Source organism: Mobula hypostoma, chromosome 15 (genome assembly GCF_963921235.1).
Source record: "Mobula hypostoma chromosome 15, sMobHyp1.1, whole genome shotgun sequence".
Lineage (NCBI taxonomy): Eukaryota > Metazoa > Chordata > Chondrichthyes > Myliobatiformes > Myliobatidae > Mobula > Mobula hypostoma.
In genome coordinates, this window is record NC_086111.1 from 5,450,571 (window position 1) to 5,475,717 (window position 25,147).

Below are 25,147 nucleotides of genomic sequence, written 5' to 3' on the forward strand. Positions count from 1 at the left end.
TTCATAGAGCACAGAATAATTCTAGCTCTCCACCTTACACATGGGGAGGGGGATGGGGAAGTAAAACTCAGCGCAAAATCTAAGAGTATTTTTTGTTGTAGGAGACAAGCCAGGCAGCATACTGGGAAGGAAAGAGGAGCACTTAATATTTCAGGCCCAAGACCCTGAGTTAGATATGGGAGCTTATCTGGCTCAGCATTATTCCCATGTGGGAGATTTTTTTGTTTAGTAATGTGAAACCTGGCCTGCCTGAGCTGACTACATGTGCTGGTTTAGTTGGATCAGACTGAGTATCAAAAAGCTTGTGTTCTCTGGCTTGAGTTAGCTATGCAGAGGCCGACATTGGGACTGCCTTAGCCCCTTCCTGCTCTCCGTTAGATCACCTGAGGAATGTTCATACTCGATCATGAAGCTTCAACTCCGAATGGCATTCAAATAATCTTGTAAAATGTGTTTGCTTTTTCTTGTGAATGTCACGTCTGCATGTGATGCTGCTGCAATCTCCTCAATGTACCTGTGCCTATGCGTACAAACTCAACTTTGAATACCATTGGTTAAGGGACAAGTAGCCAGAGGAAAGTTTGTGTAACCAGCTGACTGGAGGGAGCTAGAATGAAACTGTGGACCCTGGTGCCTGGTTCAGCCTCGCGAGGCTGTCTGCTCGTTGTTGCTGGCCTGTTGTGGAAATGCAGGAAAAGGATATTGGTTATTGTCGAGAAGCACGCGACTCTGAGCCGAGTGTCGCTATAGTTCCATCATGGGCAACTTGCAACAAGCTGGGAGCAGAAAACTCTTGCGTGCATACATCCTACCCCCACCCCCCACCCCCCACGTGCCCTCTCTTCCACTTGTTTCTCAGCATCTGCAAGTCTCCCCCTTTCCCTGTCCCAATGTCGCTAGTCCTGTTGATGTAGAACAGTGCCTATATAATCTATTATATTCTGATGGACGCCGACTATTAAATTTCATCCAAATATCTTTGCGATGCGTGGCCTGCTTTTTTTTTCCGCTTGGGATCTCCTATTTTATTAATCCTTGGCCCGTGACCTGTGTTATGAATTATCATACTCGTATTTTTCCTGGAGCGTTTTTTATTTCACAGTATACTTTATTCATAAAAATTTCAGATACAAGAATGAAGTCAATGCATTCTCATTGCATAACATCAGCTTATTTAGAGACAGGTCTTTGCGGCTCACTGAGCCACATCGTCCGGCAACCTACCTATTAACAACACTAGCCTAATCACAGGACAATTGATGATGACCTGTTAACCCACTAACCAGTACGTCTTTGGGCTGTGTGAAGAAACTGGAGCACCTGGAGAAACCCAGACTCCTTAGGGACAGTGCTGGGATTGAACTCTGAATTCCGGAACCCCCCTGAGCTGTGATAGTGACAAGGTGACTGCTACGCTGCTGTGATGCAATCAGTTGCAGGTTTGTGTCTGCTGGCAGGAGGGCCTGCACTGTGTGTGAGCCTTCTCCTTGGTGCCCTTAATACCTAGTCCTCAACCATTAGATCTCGGAGCAGAATTAGGCCATTTGCCCTAATGTGTCTGCTCCAGCATTCAATCATAGCTAATTTATTTTACCTCTCAACCCTGTTCTCTTGCCTTCTCCTCATAACCTTTGATCCCCTTACTAATCAAGAACCATCAACCTCCACTTTAAATATACCCATTTACTTATAACACAGAACACAAAATAGTCCAGCACAGTACAGGCCCCTTGGCCACAATGTTGTGCCGACCCTTAAACCCTGCCTTCCATATAACCCCCCACCTTAAATTCCTCCATATACCTGTCTAGCAGTCTTTTAAAACTTCACTAGTGTATCTGCCTCCACCACTGACTCAGGCAGTGCATTCCACGCACCAACCACTCTCTGAGTAAAAAAAAAACCTTCTTCTAATATCCCCCTTGAACTTGCCACCCTTTACCTTAAAGCCATGTCCCCTTGTATTGAGCAGTGGTGCCCTGGGGAAGGGGTGCTGGCTGCCCACTCTATCTATTCCTCTTAATATTTTGTATACCTCTATCATGTCTCCTCTCATCCTTCTTCTCTCTAAAGAGTAAAGCCCTAGCTCCCTTAATCTCTGATCATAATCCGTACTCTCTAAACCAGGCAGCAGCCTGGTAAATCTCCTCTGTACCCTTTCCAATGCTTCCACATCCTTCTATAGTGAGTCATAGTCATACTTTATTGATCCCAGGGGGAAATTGGTTTTTGTTACAGTTTCACCATAAATAATAAATAGTAATAGAACTATAAATAGTTAAATAGTAATATGTAAATTATGCCAGTAAATAATGAAATGAGTCCAGGACCAGCCTATCGGCTCAGGGTGTCTGATCCTCCAAGGGAGGAGTTGTAAAGTTTGATGTCCACAGCAGGAATGACTTCCTATGACGCTCTGTGCTGCATCTCGGAGGAATGAGTCTCTGGCTGAATGTATTCCTGTGCCCAACCAGTACATTATGTAGTAGATGCGAGACATTGACCATGATGGCATGCAACTTAGACAGCATCCTCTTTTCAGACACCACCGTCAGAGAGTCCAGTTCCATCCCCACAACATCACTGGCCTTACGAATGAGTTTGTTGATTCTGTTGGTGTCTGCTACCCTCAGCCTGCTGCCCCAGCACACAACAGCAAACATGGTAGCACTGGCCACCACAGACTCGTAGAACATCCTCAGCATCGTCCGGCAGATGTTGAAGGACCTCAGTCTCCTCAGGAAATAGAGACGGCTCTGACCCTTCTTGTAGACTGCCTCAGTGTTCTTAGACCAGTCCAGTTTATTGTCAATTCGTATCCCCAGGTATATGTAATCCTCCACCATGTCCACACTGACCCCCTGGATGGAAACAGGGGTCACCGGTACCTTAGCTCTCCTCAGGTCTACCACCAGCTCCTTAGTCTTTTTCACATTAAGCTGCAGATAATTCTGCTCACACCATGTGACAAAGTTCCCTACCGTAGCCCTGTACTCAGCCTCATCTCCCTTGCTGATGCATCCAACTATGGCAGAGTCATCCGAAAACTTCTGAAGATGACAAGACTCTGTGCAGTAGTTGAAGTTCGAGGTGTAAATGGTGAAGAGAAAGGGAGACAAGACAGTCCCCTGTGGAGCCCCAGTGCTGCTGATCACTCTGTCGGACACACAGTGTTGCAAGCACACGTACTGTGGTCTGCCAGTCAGGTAATCAAGAATCCATGACACCAGAAAAGCATCCACCTGCATCGCTGTCAGCTTCTCCCCCAGCAGAGCAGGGTGGATGGTGTTGAACGCACTGGAGAAGTCGAAAAACATGACCCTCACAGTGCTCGCTGGCTTGTCCAGGTGGGTGTAGACACGGTTCAGCAGGTAGATGATGGCAACCTCAACTCCTAGTCGGGGCTGGTAGGCGAACTGGAGGGGATCTAAGTGTGGCCTGACCATAGGCTGGAGCAGCTCCAGAACAAGTCTCTCCAGGATCTTCATGATGTTGAGGTCAATGCCACCGGTCTGTAGTCATTGAGGCCGCTGGGGCGCAATGTCTGAGGCAAGACGTCTTCCACAGTACAGGAACCCTCCAGAGCCTCAGACTCAGGTTGAATACATGGCAAAGTACTCCACATAGCTGAGGGGCACAGGCTTTGAGCACCCTGGTACTGACACCATCCGGTCCTGCAGCCTTGCTTGGGTTGAGACGTTTCAGCTGTCTTCTCACCCGTTCAGCCGTGAAGCCCACCGTGGTGGTTTCGTGTGGGGGAGGAGTATAGTCATGAGAGCAGGGTGGGGGACTGTGAGGAGGGGTAGGAGGGGAGAGTGGAATATGTGTTGGTTGGGGGCTGACAACAGATGGCTCATGCGGGGGATGGGCAGGGGTCACAATGTCAAATCTGTTAAAGCACATGTTAAGTTCGTTGGCCCTGTCTACACTGCCTTCAGCTCCTCTGTTGCTAGTTTGCCAGAATGCAGTGATGGTCCTCATCCCCCTCCAGACCTCTCTCATGTTGTTCTGCTGGAATTTCCATTCAAGCTTCCTCCTGTACCTGTCTTTAGCGCCTCTGATCCTGGCTTTCAGGTCCCTCTGTATTGCCCTCAGCTCCTCCCTGTGTCCATCTCTAAACACCCTCTTTTTAGCGTTCAGGATGTCCTTAATGTCCTTTGTCACCCATGGCTTGTTATTTGAATAACAAAGGACAGTTCTTGTCGGAACATTGCAGTCCACACAGAAGTTGATGGAATCAGTGATGCACTCTGTGTGCCCATCAATATCCTCTCCATGTGGCTCACAGAGTGCCTGCCAGTCTGTCACCTCAAAACAACCCTGGAGCACCTCATAAGCCTCCTCCGACCATTTCCTCACTGTCCTCGAGGTTGCAGGTTTACTCTTCAGCAGAGGCATGTAGCAGGGTTTTAGATGGGTTTTAGATGGGCGACCAGAACTGGACACAGTACTGCAAGTGTGGCCTAACCAGAGTTTTATAGAGCTGCATCATTACCTCACGACTCTTAAACTCTGTCCCTTGACTTATGAAAGCTAACACTCCATAAGCTTTCTTAACTACCCTATCTACCTGTGAGGCAACTTTCAGGGATCTGTAGACATGTACCCCCAGATCCCTCTGCTCCTCCACATTACTAAGTATCCTGCCATTTACTTTGTACTCTGCTGTGGAGTTTGTCCTTCCAAAGTGTACCACCTCACACTTCTCCGGGTTCAACTCCACCTGCCACTTCTCAGCCCACTTCTGCATCCTATCAATGTCTCTCTGCAATCTTCGACAATTCTCTACACTATCTACAACACTGCCAACCTTTGTGTCGTCTGCAAACTTGCCAACCCACCCTCCTACCCCCACATCCAGGTCGTTAATAAAAATCATGAAAAGTAGATGCCCCAGAACCGATCCTTGTGGGACACCACTAGTCACAACCCTCCAATCCGAATGTTCTCCCTCCACCACGACCCTCTGCTTTCTGCAGGCAAGCCAATTCTGAATCCACCTGGCCAAACTTCCCTGGATCCCATGCCTTCTGACTTTCTGAATAAGCCTACCGTGTGGAACTTGGCCTCCACAGCAATGAATTCCACAGATTCACCATCTTTGGCTAAAGAGATTCCTCCTCATCTCTGTTCTACAGGGACATACTTCTATTCTGAGGCTGTGCCCTCTGGTCTAGAACTCTCCCACTATTGGAAATGTCCTCTGCATATCCACTCTATTCAGGCCTTTCAAAATTCGGTAGGCCTCAATGAGATCCCTCTGCTTCTAGACTCCAAGTATAGGCCAGAATCATCAAACTCTCCTCATACATTAATCCTTTCATTCCTGGGATCATTCTCACAAGCCTCCTCCAAACTGTCTCCAATACTAGCACATCATATGTGGGGCCCAAAACTGATCACAGTATTCCAAATATGGTCTGACCAATGCTTTCTAAAGCATCCTTGCTTTTATTTTCTAATATTCATTTGACTTCTTTACCGCCTACTCCTCATGTAGGACTTCTTAAAGGTTAACTGCAGGTTGAATCCCAGGTCTTTTTGCACATCTGATTTCTGAATTTGCTTCCTGTTTAGAAGACTTTTTAGTTAAAGTCTGTCATGAGCCTTGTGGCCCATCAGGCCGGTGCTTATGCCGCCTTCCGTTGCGTGAAGCGACAGAGTATGAGACTCTCTCCCCCCCCCCCCCCCGGATAGGACGCCAGTCTATTACGAGGTTAACCCCCAGCATTTTTGCCAGTACTCATTCTCAGCTGAGTAGACTGGAGCAATGTGTGGTTAAGTGCCTTGCTCAAGGACACACACGCTGCCTCAGCCGAGGCTCGAACCCAAGACCTTCAGATCGCTAGTCCAACACCCTAACCACTTGGCCATGCGCCACACTGTTTAGAAAATGGCCTGTCTTTATTCCTTCTACCAAATTTCATGACCATACACTTCCCTATACAGACTCGATGGGCCAAATGGTCTACTTCTGCTTCTATATCTTATGGTCTATGCAATATTTCATCTGCCATTTCTTTGCCCATTTTTCTAATCTGTCCAGCACGTTCTAGGAAATCCCTCGTTCATCAATAATACCTATCCTTCCCCCTTACTTTGGCCACACTTGACAGACTCCTTCAGTATGATGACTGTTTTCCAGGAACAGTTAATGATTTGATTTGTTCCCCTGGCAAAGCCTATATAGCTGGGCCCTCAGTGTTTGTGATAAACCTTGACAAATATCCCTTCATCTTATCTCCAGACCTTCTTACCAAAGATTCACCGAACATATGAAACATAGATATGTGTGTTCTGCTCACCAATGCCAGCGATCCCCCAGGGAGAGAGAGAGAAAAATAAAGAATAGGCTGGATTCTCTGAGGGCATGGACGCTGCAAATTGCATCCCTGTGACTTTGGGATTAAATCATGGTTTTGTGGCAAACCTGGTGCCAGAATTGGGCTGGCCTACAACCCTGTACAACACAGCTATTGGTTGTCTCAGTGTTGTAGGCGGTAAGGGCTGGGTCCTTGGAAACTTGTCAAATTAACTATTGCTGTAATTCAGTAACCTGAAGAAAGTTGCTTAATGCTTGCCTCGGTATGTTTAAAGAGCAACAGTCTACATAATTGTAGTCATTGTTCTGTCACTCCACGGACATGGGTAAGTGGGATGTGTTTGTGCAAGTTTGATGGTATGCTGACATCACTGAAGGCAAAACCTTACTCTGCTCGGTTAATTAGTGACTGGTTGCTCCAGATAGTTTTAAGACTGTAAGCGAAAAGGAGGTATACTGGTCCTTAATAGTCCTCACTACAAACTCCATGGCTGAACATGAATTCAGCATCTCGATTTGTGTGTGATTGAGGTGGGATGGGTTAACAGGTGGGGCTGTTGATCAGCCTGGGGTCTTGAGGGAAGTAATTGTTTTTGAAACTACTGGTCCTAGTATGGATGTTGTGTTAGTCCCTTCCATCAAAAGGGTTATAATTTGGTGCAATGCCATTCAGTAAGTCTTCATTGTCGAACATATTGTCGTACAAAGGACGTGTACCTGATTACTTGAAAGGGATAGCAAGGCTTGGAGCAATTACTTCAAGGTCTCCAGCCCATGTTGAGCTAATGGGAATTCCAGCTGTAGTCTAATTAACAGCTGTGAAGCCAGCGGACTGGCTGCGGAATTCCCTGAGCCTTAATAAGTGGAATACTATCACACGCAAAGTGTTGTAGCATTGAGCACATACCAAGCTGAAGTATTTTGCTTTACCTTGGAATTGGATTACCACTTCCTTTGATCTTTTTTTTTAAAGATTTTTTTTGTGTGGTGTTGAAATAAAATTTGTGTCTGTTTCTCAAATGCCAGCAGGGGATGAAATGAGATGTTCTGCATGACGAAACCACGATAATGTTGCTGGTCTGCTGCTGATCCTCTTGGGATAGTATACAAGAGGATGCTCCATTTGAGCCATGTGGCAATTAAAAGTTATGGAGGACAAGGGATTCCTTCTAAAATATTGTCTGATGTTCACATTCTGAGTGCTTTGTGTTAATTGATTGTAAGGTTGTAGTGGGAAGCAGTCAGTGTCTGCTTGGTCCATTGGATGTATTGGCCACACTTGTAGAACAGAAGGCCAGTACTGGGAGAGAGAAGGATGAAGCAATTGTTCCGGTAGTGTATGCTAAATGTTTTTTTGCTAATTATGCAAAAGAGATTTGAGTTGGAACCAAAATTAGTTCAGAAATTAATGCTCAGAAATGGCATTAGATTTGTTTTTGGGTATGTAATCATTGTTATGCTTGGCACTGACACTAAATCAAAACATCTCATTACGGGCAAAAATGAATTCTGGAATGGTGTGAGATGTTTTATGCTCAGAAGAAAATGTGCTAAAATGGGATCTCTGCAGTTCCCAATTGGCAGCTGGGTTAATTAAAGTCAGCATCCAACACTTTGCACTGTGGCAAGAAGAAGGGCACATTCCCCATGGCAGCCAGGTGGTAGCGCCAACCATTCTAGCTGCCATGGAGATGGCACTGGAAAAGGAGCTGGCTCACTGTCAAAGAAACCCTAATGTCAATGAGATTAGCACCAGGAGAGAGGTCTGGTAAGGCTGAAGATCAGGTGATCTGCCAAGCTCACCATTAGATGGGCTTGGAAAGAGATTACTCTGGTTGCCTCCATGAGGTGTGCATCTGCCCATTTAAAGATGAATTTTATTTTTAGCATGTACATGAGTGAAATGTCTTGTTTGCATCAGATCAGTAAGTACTGTGCTGAGTGGCCAGCGACTGCTTCTGGAGCCAATAGCATGCCCTCTTGCTCACCAACCAGAGCACGCAGGGAAAACCCATACAGTCACGGGAAGCTTGTACAACACCTTGCAGCCAGTGGCAGGAATTGAATCCCGATCATTCACACTGGTGCTCTAAAACTATTTTCTAGCCACTACTGAACTGCCCTTGATAGTCCGATGCAGAAATATATATTTGTCAGGGTGAGGTACAACTTATTGTAAGCTAATTTTATTCTGGCAGTGATGGAGTACACCCTCCAATGTGAACTTGATTCCACTCGCCAACTTAGTCCACCTCATTTTTTTTTGGAACATACAAAGGTACAGCAGAGGAATAGGTCCTTCAGCTCCTGGTGTCTGTGCTGAGCACGATGTCAATGGGAACTGATCCCATCTCCCTGCAGATGGTGCAAACACCATCAGCTCCCTGCCTGTTGATGGACCTGTCTGAATGCCCCTTAAACATGGTCATTGTATCTGTGTGTTTTTTTGCCCGGGCAGTGCATTCCGTACATCTGTCTCCCTGTAAAATACGCCCTTTTAGACTCTGGACTTTGACATGAAAGTCAAAATAGCTTCCCAGTTTAACCATTTTGGCCTGACTCCATATCAAATATTTGATCTATGTAAAGTTAACTCCCTTGCCTTGACTCACCAAAGAGATAGTTCCACAAGAGCTTTCAGCCCTTGGACATTGAATTCAGAAGACTTGATCTCAGCATGGGCAAGGCTTGAAACTGGTCTTGGTTCTCCTGGGCTGGAGAAATGAGAAGGGTTTCCACCCCTCTGGTCACTGTCCAGTGGAAGTCCCCCGGGATGTGATAGGTTTCCCATATTTGGGCGTGTCTGTTGCTGTCCATGTTGAATCTGCTGGCATTCTCTTGCTGTGGTCTGTGAATTCCAAACATGGACAACTTTCAGCCCTGCTGTATGCTGGTCCTGGGAAGCAATGTTTTCTCTAGGGCTTCAGGGTTCCAGAACTATTTGGCAAGTGATGACATCTGACAACAAGTTTGTCATGACTTTAACAAAAAGGAGAAATAAACCATTTGTCAAAGTTGAGTTTATTGTCACTTAGAACAGTACAGCATAGTATTGGCCCTTTGATGTTGTGCTGACCTTTTAACCTACTCCAAGATCAATCTACTGCTACCCTCCCATAGGCCTCTTTTTTTTTGTTCATCCATATGTCTATCTAAGTGTCTCTGAAATGTCCCCCAATTTCAGTCTGCCTCCAACTTTGCCCCAGCAGTGCGTTCCAAGCACCCACCCCTCTGCCCTTATTTAAAAATAAAGCTACCTCCGACCTCCCTCCTGTATATTCCTCAAATCACTTTAAAATTATGCTCTCTCATATTAGCCATTTCAGCCTGGGGGGGGGGTGGGGAGAAGGTAGCTGGTTGTCCACTCTCAATGCCTCTTGTACACCTCTATCATGTCACTTTTCATCCTCCTTCACCCCAGAGAGAAAAGCCCAAGCTTGCTTAACCTTTCCTCATAAAACATGCTCTCTAATCCAGGCAAATTTCTGCATCCTCCTTAAAGCTTCTACATCCCTCTTATAATGAGGTAACCAGAACTGAATACAATATCCCAAGTATGGCCTAACCAGAGTTTTATAAAACTTCAACATTGCCTTATGGCTCTTCAGTGTCGTCCCTCAACCAAGGAAGTCCAACACACCATTTGCCGCCTTAAGCACCCTATGAGCGTGTGGTAATTTTGAGGGATTAGAGACATGAACCCCTAGGTTCCTCTGTTCCTCCATACTGCTGTGAATCCTGTACCCTGCCTTCAGTGTGGACAAGTACTTACATGGCCATGCACAATGAAAAGCTCAAATCCTGTACCCTGCCTTCAGTGTGGACAAGTACTTACATGGCCATGCACAATGAAAAACTCACTTGTGGCAGCTCATAGGGGTGAAACTCAGATACACAATATTCCGAGAAACACATAAACTAAACAGTGCACAATTTTTACAAGAATGAATACAATTGGAACAGAAGAAACAAAGTTCATTTCAGTGCCAACTGTTGCTATACTGAAATTGTGATTAGGGTTCTGCCATTTGGTTCAAGAAGTGAATGGTTGAAGGGAAGTTGCTGTTCTTGAACCTGGTGCGATTAAATTTCGGGCTTTTGTACCTCCTGCCCGATGATAGCTGCAAGCAGATTGCATGACCTGGATGGTGGAGATCTTGGATAATTGTTTTAATGCTGCACCTTGTTTAGACAATTACCAAAGATGGGAAGGCTGTGCCTATGATATATCGGGTAGAGCCCATACAATTTGTGTTCCTGTGCATTGAAATTTCCATACCAGAACTATTTAGCCCTTCGAATTGCTGCTGGAAGCAACACTGTTAAAGCACTTTTGCTCCAGCTGTGCCCCAGTATTTATTGCTCCTTCGTCTCTGCAACCACCCTGTAGCTTTGGATGTGTTAAAAGGGAAATTTGGTTAAAGTGGCAGTCTTAAACAGATTAGCGGAAGATGGATGGCTAAAACAATAGCACCTGACTAGATGCGCTGTCCTGATGATTATTCAACTCCATGTGCTCATGTTTTTGTTCTCAGACTGCTCAAGTAATTTAAGCATGTTTCCTTCTCTTCTCATTAGATAAATGACATTGAAGTACTTTCCCTGCTGGCCTTTCACATGTGGGTGATTGGAAAGAGTGTGGATTGTCACTGGAAAATGACTAATAGACTGCACTTCATTCAAATTTCTGAAGACTTGTTATCAGCAGTTTGTCAGTGTCCAGTCACTTATTCATTGGGCAAGAGCCCCAAGTAACAGCAGGCCCTTGGCTAATCCACCTGAGGACAAATTACTGTTCAAAATTCACATGATCAGTTTAACAGAACCAATAAGTATATCCTTTCCTCCCGGTGAAGTTCAAGTTCGTAAAGACATGGTTTAATTTAGAAAATTCTGCTTAACTTTCCCTGTCTCTTTTCTTAAGCTGTTGTTTTCTGCCAGCGGTATTTGTATGTAATTCCTGTAAGCAGAGGAAATTCCCCCCACTAAGTTCATGAAAGCAAGCAATTGGTACACAATCAAGGTAAACCCCCAGAGATGGAAGCCTATTCAAGCTGGAATTGTGAATTTGCTTTACAGGGAATCAGAATTAGATTTCCAGAATTGTCATTCTGTGGGCACTGTTGGCCATTCCATCAACTACCTCTTGCTCTCCTATCCACCTCTTATGCTATGTTAAACTTCAAAAAGGCATCAAAAATTCAGTGTGATGCTCAAACTAAACTAAAATTGCCGACTAATCCAATTCAGTGGAACAGATTAGAGGACATCAGCTGACACTTGGAAGTGCAGTTGGTCTGTGGCTGACTGAGCTGTTCACGAACAGGAGCAGACTGTTTGTAGGAAATAATAAGTCAGATTCCCAAGAGGAAAATAGCAGCTACTTGGACACAGGAGCCAATCAAGTCCCCTTATTTAAATGATAATGTAATTAAATTGATTTGCAGGCAGACAAAGAATAACACAGCATTCTTTGTCTTGCTGCTCAATGTCTGTTCATCTCCTTGGGAGATTCTGAACAGATCTTGGTAATTAATGTTTGGTTTTAACCCCCCTCGTTTTTAGCATTATTGGTGGAAACATCTGGTTTCCATTTAACATCTGTAAACAAAAATTAGCTGTCTGTCTAATATAGAATATTTGAGAACATACTTCAACAATTCAGGATGGTTACTGATCGCATTTCTCTCTCCCTCTAAAGTCTTCAAATCTTTTTGGTAGTTAAATAAAACAAGCCCAGCCAGCAGATTTCAATCTTTTACTGGACATCCAGGAAGATCCAAAAGAATCTCACTCTCAAGCCATGATGTACTACACCTCTTCACATATTAACTGCAGTTTTATTTGCTGTAATCGCCTACTTTAACATTTTGAATATAGTTGGGTAAATTTACAGCGTTACATATTTACAATGTCAGACATCCCACCTCTCCCGGGAGTTCCAGGAGTCTCCAGCATATCGATGCGGCTCCCTGATGCCCACAAGTTATATACAATATCCCAGAAATCGATTTTTTTTTAAGAGAGGGAGAGGGGGAAAAAAAAGAAAGAAAGAAAATGAATGAATCCTGCTTGATCTCTTTGTGCTAAGTAGACCTATCAGTTTTCTCTGTGGGCGGGCTTTACAGTCGACCCCTCCCCCTCCCCCTCCCCCTCCCCCCATATTCCATCAGTTCAGTTACTGCCATCTCTAATGATACTGAAATCATCCGGACAACTGTCGGTGATGAAGTACAAAAGCCTGGCGAAGGAATTCCCAAGGCTAGTGGTGACAACCTGACTACACGAGGCTGTCCTATACGGGCAGGGCAAGTTGGCGTCTTAAAGGGGATTAAAGTGGGGTTTAAATTGGAGCGAAATTCCAAAATCATCCACTAAGACATCTTTAAAATCGTGCTCGTAGCAAGCAAATTCTTCGGGGTTTTTTTCCTGAAACACTTCCCCTTACAGATACGTCGAAGCCTGCGATGGGCTGGGTTTAAGCGCAGCCATTTTCAGAAGAAAAATCTATTTTAATAAATACCCAGTCCCCACCAAGGTCTCACCATTAGGACAGTGAACTGTTTACCTGTGCTGCGCACTTAATATGCATTTTGAATTACACTTTATTAAATAATATGGTAATATATTTTTATGTGGTGTGTGTGTGATATATGTATTGTGGCTACACCGTGGTCCAGACAGAGGTGGTTTCGTTTGTGGACAATCAGCCAGATGACAATAAACTTGAACTTGAAGATACAGAACTTCTAAATCGCTCATTTAAAATCCCCCATTTCGATGTAAAAAAAAAGTAAGTTCTGATTCCGACTGTTGAATGCAGTGTGTGTGAGACTATGGATTGTCCGAATGGACGTTAAGCAGCGCACACCTGTAATAAGGATACACCTTATGCTTTTATTTCTTTTAGGGACCACAACATATCAGGGAGGCTAAGCACAGGGAAGGCTACTCAAGTATTTCACAGTTCTTTTCAGCAGAAAACCAAAGTCTGACAGAAAAGCTCACTAGAGCTGAAGTGTACTTTACATCTTTCATCGTTGAGCATAACCTGCCATTCCAGGTGTGGAAGCACACGGGCAAGCTATTCAGGAAAATGTTTCCTGATTCAGAAATAGCAAAAAACTATGCCTGCTCATCAACCAAGACAGCAGCTATTGTGAACATGGCACATTAAGACAGAATTCAGAAGTCAGCTGTCTCACAAAAACACTTGTGAATCTGATGTCTTGCAACGTTAACAAATTCATTGACACAGACTGCTGTGAGGTTGAGACTTCTGGTTGAGACCTCCCTGAAATGAGGTTGAGACCTCCCCGAAATTTTTTGCAGGGTGGGATGTCTGCAATGTTAACACATCACATATAGCAAAACCCTTCTTGAATATTCAATACTGATGTCAGTTCCAAAATCCTGTCCACCTGCAGGTACCCAAAATATCCACCTTTTGGTGTTAAAGGATGCCCCCATGAATATATAACTAACCAGAGGGTGTGACAAAACAGACTTGTCCTGAACTGTGCACAGAGTGCCAGGGATACTCCATGTTTTGAAATGAATGCCGTTAGAAGTACGTATAACTGATAAGAAAGAACTAGTAAAGGGAGAAGGAGAGAGAGATGCTGTTTATAAGAATGAATGTATATTGAAATTTTGAATTTAATACTATGGGAGCTTGTGCTATCCATAAACATAGTAACACGCAAATGGCCAGTAATCTGCTTTGCAACCATTCGGAAATCCCAGTTGTTCAGCATCTGGCTCCACAAGTGATATTTGCGGTTATACTTCATGAATGTGTGGTGTAACTCACCGTGGCAATGCTTCCCATGTTCTTTCTAAACCTACTGACTTCCCTGAAAATACCTTAATACTGGCTAAAATTGGGGTGGGGGGCGGAATTAAAAATGTTTGTGTATTAATTAGAAGAACATCCACTAGTCCCAATACCTGAAGGTTTTGGGGAGGGTTCAAAAGAGATTTAACAGGATGCTGCTTGGATTGGGGGGTATTGGTCACAGAGACGTTGGACAAACTTGGGTTGTTTCTCGAGAGCAGGAGTTCCCGACTTTTTCCAATGCTGTGGCCCATTACCATTAAGCAAGGGGTCTGTGGACCTCGGTTTGGATGAGAGGCTGAGGGGGAGAAGTGACAGAAACTTTTAAAATTGAGAAGCATAGATGTAGTAGAATCTTTCCCCCCAGGGTAGAAATGTCAAATGCAAGAGGGGAAAAGCTTATAGTGAGGGGAAAAATTAAAAAAGATGTTCAAGTTTATCGTCATCTGACTGTGTGCATATATGCATCCAAATGAAATAACATTCCCCCAGACTGCAGTGCACGCACAAAACATCAACACAGCGCCTGAACCAAAATAACATAACTCAAAATGCATGTAGTGCGCGGCACAGGTGAACAACTGGCCTAGCGATGAGACTCCAGTGGTGACAACCTGAGAGAGGAAGCCATTATCTAGTCTGGCAATGCTAGTCCCGGTGCTCCTGTACTACAGCACCTCCCAGACGATTGTGGATCAAAGCGTTTGTGGATGGGTGGTGGGGGTCCTCTACCTTTCGTCAGCAACACACTAGGTGAATGGAGGGGTTCCTCTCTGCAGCTTTTTCTATCCTCTGCAGGGTTTTTACTGAGTACTTGGATGTGCTACCAAAGGCAGTAATTGGAAACCAGTATGATAGTGGCATTCAAGAAGCTTTTAGATCAGTGACTCAATTTGCAGGGATAGGTAGGGTTTGGATCATGTGCATGCAGGAGGGATTAGTTTAATTTAGCATTGTGCACAGCACAGACACTGAGGGCTGAATGGCCTGTTGTATATTCTATTTGCAAGCCCTTCACCACTGAAGTCCTGTGTGTACTGGAGATTACCAGGGGTTTACTGTACTGGGAAAATAAGTAAAGTTTGATTTTCCAAAGTGAAGTGTCAGGGATGAAATATTGCCTTTGGTATGTTCTTTGGTAGTGGAAGAGTTATTGAAGCTGAATGCTTGTTGCCTGTTTACTGGCTGTTAATGCAGTTTTTGGGAATGGCATTTTCTTCCCCTGCTCAGGGCTGTTTCCAGAGCTGAGCAGGTTAGGAATGTTGTCTCCCAGACAACAATCTTCTAAGTACCATAGAGTTTGCTTTGAGAGATTCAGGAACTTGCATTTTAGAGTGGGGGAGCTGGCAAGCAGTGAAGTAATTTATGGTGATGTTTGTCATGCTGAATGAAAGAGAAGGGGTGGGTGGAAGGGCAGGGAGAGTCTTATTTTAGAAATTCCCTCTTGGCTTCCAATCCAAATGTTATGACTGCTAGAAAAATATTTTATTAACCTGAATGCCCTGTTTTATATCATTCAGGGGGCCCAGAGACCAGCAAAAGTGATTCCAAAGAACTAAAAAAGAGCAGGTCATTCTGCTTTATATGGTGAAACAATTCCATGTAATGAAATTAGATCATTGCTCAGGTAGGTAAAGGCCAATTCCTTAAACAATAAGATGCTTCAGGCTGGATCCTCAGCACCACGGCCGGAAGTTGCACAGCAAATGTTGTGTCACGTTGGCAACAATTCAAATGGGATGGTAATAGAAGAGAGATGACATAGTAATAGGCCCTTCTGACTCACCCAGCCCACGCCACCCAATTATACTCATGTGACCAATAAACCTACTAACCCCTACGTCTTGTCCTTGGACTGGGAGGAAACTGGAGCACCTGGAGGAAACACACAGTTATGAGGAGAATGCACAAACTCCTTAGAGACCGTGGCAGAATTGAACCCAGGTCATTGGCGCTGTAAGAGCGTTATGCTAACCTCTTCACTACCATCCCCCCACCCACCCATTTCCCTGATGGTATATACATTTAAATAAGTACTGCAAAAAGGGTAAAAAAAAGAGTAAAACACAATTAGTGTGTTAGTGTTCATGGGTTCACTGTCCATTCAGAAATCTGATGGCGGAGAGGAAGAGGCTGTTCCTAAAGTATCAGTTGTGTGTATTCATGCCAGCAAGGATAGGAAGCTGGCGCACTGTTGGGTGACATGCCCTTTGCAAGTGATACTTGAAGTGCCCTTGAAATTCAGATCAGTAGTAATGTTTTTAATCTGTTGCAAATTGGGTTTGAGGAGAGGATGCTCACGTCTGAGAGTTGGCTTTGACTGAGTTTCACTGGTGTATGTTGTTATGCAGCAGCAGTTTGTTGCAATGTCTGATTATAAATTATATTTTAAAATTTAAAAATATACATTAAATTAAGTAGTGCAAAAAGGGTAAAAGAACTAAAAATAAAAGTGTGAGGTAGTGTACATGTGTTCACTGTCCATTTAGAAATCTGATGGCAGAGTGTCAGTTGTGTGTATTCCTGCTCCTGTACCACTACCCTGATGGGAGCAATGAGAGGAGGCATGAACTGGGAGATGGGAGTCCTTAATGATGGATGCTGCCTTTCTGAGACATCACTGGTTTTGAAGATGCCCTCGATGCGGGGGAGGCTAATGCCCATAGTGAAGCTGGCTGAGTTTGCGACTTTCTACAGCCTTTTCTGATCCTGTGCAGTGGCCTCTCCCTACCAGACCACAGTACAACCAGATAGAATACTCTCCATAGTGCATCTGTAGAAAATTGGGAGTCTTTAGTGACATAAAAATTCCCCTCAAACTCCTAACAAAATATTCTTATTCTTCCTGTTTTAATAGTCCTGGGAAAGTTGTTCTGAATCAGTTTAGTCCAGGCTAAATGAGTCTAAGGTCACCTTGCAATGTTAATAAATTTGCAGTTTTGTTCTCTAAAGAGTACAGCTTACTTCTGATTGCAAAAGAGTAACAGGCCACTTGTTACGTCTTTTGTAATTGAGCATTTATGGTTTCTTGCCTGCCAGATCCTCCAGAGGTGAAAAGGGAAAGAAAGGTCCTCTTCGAAAGGAGGGAAAACACAAGCTGGTTTTCTAGTGTGATGTAAGGTGGGGATGGAGGAAGAGTCGATAAGACAAAAGAAATATTTTTGACCAAGTGAGGCCAGGGCTACTGTTGGATAAGGCATGTAAACTGCAGAACGAGAGTAAACGGCCTTTTTGAGGCAAGCTGACAGCACTAAGGTGAATCAAAGTGACAGTTAACTGACAGCTCCAGGCCACTTCAAAGCAGTCATCCAAACCGAGTTTGGTTTCTACGTTGTGAAGGAGACCACATCCTGAGCATTGATTCCAGTTTGTTAGACTGGGGTTGTGGAAGGAAATTGCAAGCCAATCGCTGTTTCACCTGGAAGAAATGGTTAATCCCTGAGTAGGGAAGGCAAGGACAGGTGGATTTACACAGGGAAGTGTTGTGTTATGGGGGTGGGGTGGGGTTGGGGAATGGGTTGTTTGTGGAGATGGAAGTTCAGACCAGGTAGTTTCATCCATTTGCCTATCAAATATGGCGGCATTAGTGGTGTTCTTTCAAGAATCTCAAGAGTCAGGAAATGGTTCCAAAGGAATAGAAAATTACAAATGTCACTCCAGTCACTAAGGAGGGAGAGAGGCAAAAGACATGAAATCATAGGCTAGTTGAATTGACTTCAGTGGCTGGGAAAATGTTGGAGTCCATTATTAAGGATGAAGTTGTGAGGGTATTTGGAGGCACATGATAAAATAGGACAAAGTCAGCATGGTTTCTTAATGGCAGATCTTCCCTGACAACACTGTTTGAGGAAGTAATAGGCAGGATAGATAAAGTAGGGTTAGCAGATGTCATTTATTTGGATATTCAGCATGCCTTTGACCAAGAGCTGCACATGAAGTTCCTAAACAAAACAAGAGCCAGTGGAAAGATAATAGCATGGATAGAAGATGGACTCACTGGCAGAAGCCAGAGTGGGGATAAAGGCGACATTTTCTCTTTGGTTGCTGGTGACTAGTGTCCTGCAGGAGTTGGTGTTGTGTCTGCTACTTTTCACATTACACTATATGTCATTGATTTGCATGACAGAATTGATTGTTTTGTGGCTAAGTTTACAGTTGATAATACAAAAATAGGTAGAAAGGGAGGGTAATGTTGAGAAAACAGTCTGCAGCAGGACTAGGACAGGTTAGGAGAGTGGTCAAAGAACAGCAGATGGCATACAATGTAGTGAAATGTGCGGTCATCCACTTGGTAGAAGGAATACAGGCGTAAACTGTTTTCTGAAAGGGAAGAGAATTAAGAAGTCAGAGGTGCAAAGAGACTTGGGAATCCTAGCACGGGATTCCAAAAGGTTAAGTTGCAGGTTGAGTTGGTAGTAAGCATAAGTTTCGAGAGGGCTAGAATATAAGTGCAAGGATGTAATGGAGTATTGTGTGCAGTTTTGGGCTCCATATCTAAGGAAGGAAGTGCTGGTGTTGGAGAGTGTCCAGATAAGTGATCCTGTGAATGAAAGGGTTAATGTATGAGAAGCATTTGAAGGTTCTGGGTCTGTACTAGCTGGAGTTTAGAAAAATGGGGTGGAATCTCATTGAAAATTACTGAATGTGGAAGGCCTGGATAGAGTGCACGTAGAGACAATCTTTCCTTGTGAGTGTACGGTCTCAGAATAGAGGGATATCTGTTTGGAACAGAGAAGAGAAGAAATTTCTTCAGCCAGAGGATACTGAATCTGTGGAATTCATTGCCACAGATGCCTGTGGAGGCCAAATCATTGGGTGTATTTGAGGTGGAGTTTGATAGGCTCTTGATTATTAAGGGCATCAAAGATTGTGGGGAGAAGGCAGGAGAATGGGGTTGAGAGGGGGTAATCAGCCGTGATCAGTGGTGGAGCAGGCTTGATGGGCTGAATGATTGAATCTTGTTCCTGTGCCTCAAGGCCTCGTTGAGAAGAATACTCCTGTTAAAAAGCTGAAACGGAAGTTTTGTCGGTGCCTGAATCCTATTGAAAGTGATGGAAATTGCAAAGAATTTTATTTTCATCCAATGAATATGTTGATTTGCTATTTAAGAAGGAAACTAGTTCAAGAAATCCCTTTGAAAAAGAAGATTGAGCCTGACCTGCACATGACCCTAGGCTGATATAGTTACCTGCAGTATCTGGTCAGCACAGGCAAGTTGGGCTGAAGGGCCCATTTCCGTGTTGTATAGTACTAAGAATGATCTCATCAAGCCATGTAAATATGTTCAAGCTCCATGGCATCAATGGGCCTCCGATACAAAATGGACTTTCCAGGGTAGAAGCCCATTGCCCCAGGAGAATAAATGCCCCAGTTGCCACTGACAGAATGGGTCACCCTGTTTTCAAGTCTGAGTTACTGAGGATGCCTGTCCCACCCCAAGTGAATAGTCACCTCTGTGTACTTGTGCTGCTTAGAAAAATGGGATTGTTAACAAACAACACAAACCTGAACAAGCCACAGTGCTGCCTGGTCTTGTCAGAAAATCACTACATCACTTTTTGTTAAATAGCTTTGTCTTTCCTTCTCTGTGACTCAAGGTGAACTATCTGTTGCATATTTCAATCTTCTAATCTTTTGAGTAACAATTAGAGTAGCAGAAGTACACTCAGTGGAAACTTTATTGGGTACACCTGTACCTTAAGATGTTCCTCCATCTTTCTTCATATTGTCTGCAAACTTTTCAACAACACCATTGATTCTGTCATCGAAGCAACACACACAAAATGCTGGCCAGGAAGCATCTATGAAAAAGAATAAGAGTTTTGGGCTGAGACCCTTCAGCAGAACTTATTCTATGAACTTCATCATCCAAACCATTGAAATAAAATGTAAAAAGAATCGGCCCGAACACAGACCCCTATGGAACACCCCTAGTCACCAGAAGCTAGCCAGAAAAGGCTCCCTTTATACCCTCTCTTTGCCTCCTGCCAATCAACCATGCTAGAATTTTTCCTGTAATACCATGGGCTTGTTAAGTAGTCTCATGTGTGGTACCTTGTCAAAAGCCTTCTGAAAATCCAAGTACACAACGTCAACCGATTCTCCTTTGTTATTTCTTTAAAGAATTCCAGTAGTTTCCCTTGAGGGCTTGACTATGGCTTGTTTTATCATGTGCCTTCAAGTACCCTGAAGTCTTATTCTTGATAATCAACTCCAACATCTTCCATCCACTGAGGTCAGACTAACTGGCCTATAGTTTCCTTTTTTTCTGCCTCTCTTCTTTCCTGAAGAGTGGAATGACATTTGCAATTTTCCAATCTTCTGGACCATTCCAGAATCTAGTGATTCTTGAAAGATCATTACTAATGCCTGAAACATCTTTTCAGCTACCTCTTTCAGAACTCTGGGATGTATACCATCTGGTCCAGGTGACTTCAGACCATTCAGTTTCCCAAAGACCTTCTCTCTAGTAAAAGTAACTTCACACACTTCATGACCCCTGACATCTGGAACCTCCACCATATTGCTAGTATCTTCCACAATGAATACTGATGCAAAATACTTATTCAGTTCTTCTGCCATTTTGTTCACAAAGGAACCGGATAGATGTGTCCCATAGAAGACAAAATTCTCAGATGGCATGGGTAGGCAACTGTGGCTGACAAGGGAAATTAAGGACTGCATAAAAGCCAAGAAAAGGGCATACAAGGTAGCAAAAGTGAGTGAGAAGTTGGATGATTGGGATGCTTTTAAAATTCAACAAAAGGCAACAAAAAAAGCTATAAGAAGGGAAAAGATGAAATATGAGGGCAAACTAGTCAATGATATAAAAGCGGGATGCTAATTTTTTTCAGTTATTTAGAGTAAAAGGGAGGTGAGAGTTGACACTGGACCACTGGGAAATGATCCTGGTGAAGTAGTAATGGGGGGGGGGGGACAAAGAAATGACAAGTGAACTTAATGGGTACTTTGCATCAGTTTTCACTGTGGAAGACGTTAGCAGTGTGCCAGAGGTCCATGAGTGTTAGGGAGCAGAAGTGAATGCCATTGCTATTACAAAGTGCTAGGCAAACTCAAAGGTCTTGGACAAGACACTTTATACTTTATTGTTGCCAAACAATTGATACTAGAACATACAATCATCATAGCGACATTTGATTCTGAGCTTCCCGCTCCTTGGATTACAAATTGATAGTAAATATTAAAAATTTAAATTATAAATCATAAATAGAAAATATAAAAATGGGAAGTAAAGTAGTGCAAAAAAAAAACGAGATGCAGGTCCGGATATTTGGAGGGTACAGCCCAGATCCGGGTCAGGATCTGTTCAGCAGTCTTATCACAGTTGGAAAGAAGCTGTTCCCAAATCTGGCCGTACGATAAACGACATCCCAGAATCCTGAGAGGTTGGTGAAGAGAGGACGGATGCATCTGTCAAGAATCACTTGATTCTGGCATGGTCCTGGAGGATTGGAAAATTGCAAATGTCACTCCACTCTTTAAGAAAGTAGGAAGGCAAAAGAAAGGAAATTATAGACCAGTTAGCCTAACCTCAGTGGTTGGGAAAGTGGTGAAGTCTATTATTTAAGGATGAGGTTTTGGGGTACTGGAGATTAATGATGAAGTGTCAAAATCAGCAAACTTTGATTTTGAACCTCTGCTGACTTGTGGCCATACCCACCCATGGAAAAGGCTTTGGGAGTAAACCCTGAGGAAGAAATCCAGAGCCCGAGGCCTCTAAGACAGTTTGGTGTTGTTTACACCGTCACTCTGGCAACCTTTGCAACGACACTGGTGCCAAGCTGTATCAGCACTTGCCCTTCCCTTGGACTACATCACTGACGTGGAGAGGGGGAACCTACTGCATGGGCAACAGCTGGTTCTTCAAATCTTCCCACCCAGGCTTTCGCCCTGGAGAGGACACAGTCCACCAGAAGTGCAAACCCATGATCCCCTGGATCCTACCTAATACAGGAAAAATGCTGGTTTGGTTAGAGAAATGCTAGAGAGGAGGTAGTGAGTCAGAATAGAAGGGGCCTTTTCTGGTTGGCTGCCAGTGACTAGTGGTGTTCCTTGGGGGGTCATTATTGGGACCGCTACTTTACACATTGTTTGTCAATGATTTGGATAATGGAATTGATGGCATGGCAAAGTTTACGGATCATATGAAAATAGGTGAAGGGGTAGGTAGTGCTGAGGAAGCAATGCGATTGCAGCAGGACTTGGACAAATTGGAAGAATGGGCAAAAAAGTGGACGATGGAATACAGTGTTGGGAAATGTATGATAATGCATTTTGGGTAAAAGGAACAATAGTGCAGACTATTACCTAAATGGGGAAAAAGGTTCAAATATCAAAGGTGCAGAGTGTCCTCGTTCAAGACTCCCAGAAGTTTAATTTACAGATTGAGTCTGTGGTAAAGAAGGCAAATGCAATGTTGGCATTTATTTCAAGGGGAATAGATAAAAGCAAGGAGATAATGCTGAGCCTTTATAAGACATTAGTTAGCCCATATTTGGATTATTGTCAACAGTTTTGGGCCCCATATCTCAGAAAGGGAAAGGGTGTGTTGTAATTGGAGAGAGTCCAGGAATGAAGGGATTAACATACAAGGAGCATTTGACAGCTTTGGGCCTGTACTCACTGGACTTTGGAAGATCACGGAGGGTGGAGGAGGATCTCATTGAAACCATATAACAATTACAGGCCAGAAACGGGACATCTTGGCCCTTCTAGTCCGTGCCGAACTCTTACTCTCACCTAGTCCCACTGACCTGCACTCAGCCCATAACCCTCCATTCCTTTCCTGTCCATATAGCTATCACCTACCAAACATTGAAAGGACTAGATAGGATGGATGTGGAGAGGATGTTTCCTATGGTGGGATTATCAAGAGCTAGAGGGCGTGACCTCAAAATTGAGGGGCTGCCTTTTAGAACAGAGTTAAGGAGGAATTTTTTTAGCCAGAGAGTAGTGAATCTGTGGAATGCTCTGTCACAGATTGTGGTGGAGCTGTCTGTGGGTATATTTAAGGTGGAAGTTGATCGATTCCTGATCAGTCAGGACATCAAAGGATATGGCAAGAAGGTAGGTGTATGGGGTTGAGTGGAATTTGGAATCAGCCATAATGGAATGGTGGAACAGACTCAATGGGCTGAATGGCCTAATTGTGTGTTTTCAAAAACTTCACAATCCTCTAACTTCCCACTAATTTTTGCTCTATTATGTGCCTTCCTCTTGGCTGTTATGTTGGCTTTGACTTCTCTTGTTAGCCATGGTTGCATTATCTTTCCTTTTGAATACTACTTCCTCTTTGGCAGGGATCCCCAACCTTTTTCGCACTGTGGACCAGTTTCATATTGACAATACTCTTGCGGACCGGCTGACCGGGAAGGGGGTGGTGGTGGTCGGGTTGCCAACGGACGAGAGTAGCAGTCAGATACGCTGGGTTTACCCCAAGAAAGACTACAATGACCATGAAGCCTTGCATGGGCAACAGTGCGCATGCGTGACTTGTGCATGCGTGTACGTTTTTTTTTCTACAAATCGTTTTTGGCGATTCTGTTCAGTGGGGGGAAGGGGTTGTTAATCACGACCGGAATATCGGTGATAAGTGGCTAATACACTCAATTTCCTTTCTAAAAGGGTTTATTAAACAAATTTAATATTAAACACAGCGCATATTTTCTCGCATGAATATAGTGATAAGTCATTTATCAGGGGAGGACAGGAGAGCTTGAAGTAAGTGTTGAACGAACTTCCAGTAGAAGTGGTAGAGGCAGGTTTGATATTATCATTTAAAGAAAAATTGGATAGGTATATGGACAGGAAGGAATGGCGGGTTATGGGCTGACTGCAGGTCGGTGGGACTAGGTGAGAGTCGCGTTCGGCATGGACTAGAAGGGGAGAGATGGCCTGTTTCTGTGCTGTAATTGTTATATGGTTACATAAGTCACTTATAAGTCAATAGCATCATAACATTTTAAGTAACGTTTGGATATTGAACACACAGCGCATATTTTCCCGGTATGAACATATAAAATCATTGCAACACACCAATATCGCTGAATCAGTGGGAGCCCTGGACTTGTTTTCTTGCAACAACACGGTCCTATCGAAGGGTGACGGGAGACAGCGATACTCGAACGGGGTTCCTTATATCCAGTCTATTCCGCAATTTAGTTTTCGTTGCATTCATTGCAGAGATATGTTGGAAATGGAAGCAACGTTTCAGTGCTTTCGTGGCTATCTCAGGATATTCAGCCTTGACTTTGATCCAGAATGCCAGCAGAGATGTTATGTCAAACATACTTTCCAGCCCGTCGTCATTTGCAAGCTCGAGGAATTGATCTCCTTCCTGCGCTGAAATGAATGACGTGCGAGTAATAACCTCGCATGCGTAATGGCTCAACAGTGGCGTGACAGGGAATGAGGAAAAGTGCAGCTGATTCATATCGCCAAATCATATCGCTTCCTCATGACTCGGTAGCGCGTGCTTTGCAGCCCGGTACCAGTCCGCGGCCTGGTGGTTGGGCACCGCTGCTCTTTGGGATATATCCTGTGGCTTCCGAATTGCTTCCAGAAATTCCATCTATTGCTACTCTGCCATCATCCCTGTCAGTGTTATTTTCCAATCAATTCTGGTCAACTCCTCTTTCATGGCTCTGCAATTCCCTTTACTCCACTGTAATGCTGACACATCTGACTCTAGCTTCTCCTTCTCAAATTTCAGGGTGAATTTGATTACATTGTGATCGCTTGTCCCAAAGGGTTTTTTTTACCTTACGCTCTCTCATCCGTCCTGGTTCATTGAACAATAGCCGTTCCAGAATAGCTGATCTCCTAGTGGGATCAACCACGAGCTGCTATAAAAAGCCATCTTGTAGGCACTCTAGGAATTCCCCCTCCTGGAATCCAGCACCAACCTGATTTTCCCAATCTCCCTGCATATTGAAGACCCCCAAGACTATTGTAACATTGCCCTTTGC

At 44.0% G+C, this 25,147-nt stretch overlaps 1 protein-coding gene across 5 annotated transcripts in view; it reads left to right on the top strand.

The window, feature by feature from the left end:
• plxnb1b (plexin b1b) overlaps positions 1-25,147 on the top strand; it is a 373,688-nt gene that overhangs the window by 59,751 nt on the left and 288,790 nt on the right. For 2 of the 5 annotated variants that reach the window (XM_063067660.1, XM_063067661.1), the window contains exon 1: positions 5,809-6,648. The exons of the other annotated variants lie outside the window; for them this stretch is intronic. The gene's annotated coding sequence lies outside the window, so the exon portion shown is untranslated. Of the gene's footprint in view, positions 1-5,808; positions 6,649-25,147 lie in introns of those variants that run through there. 5 annotated transcript variants of the gene reach the window in all.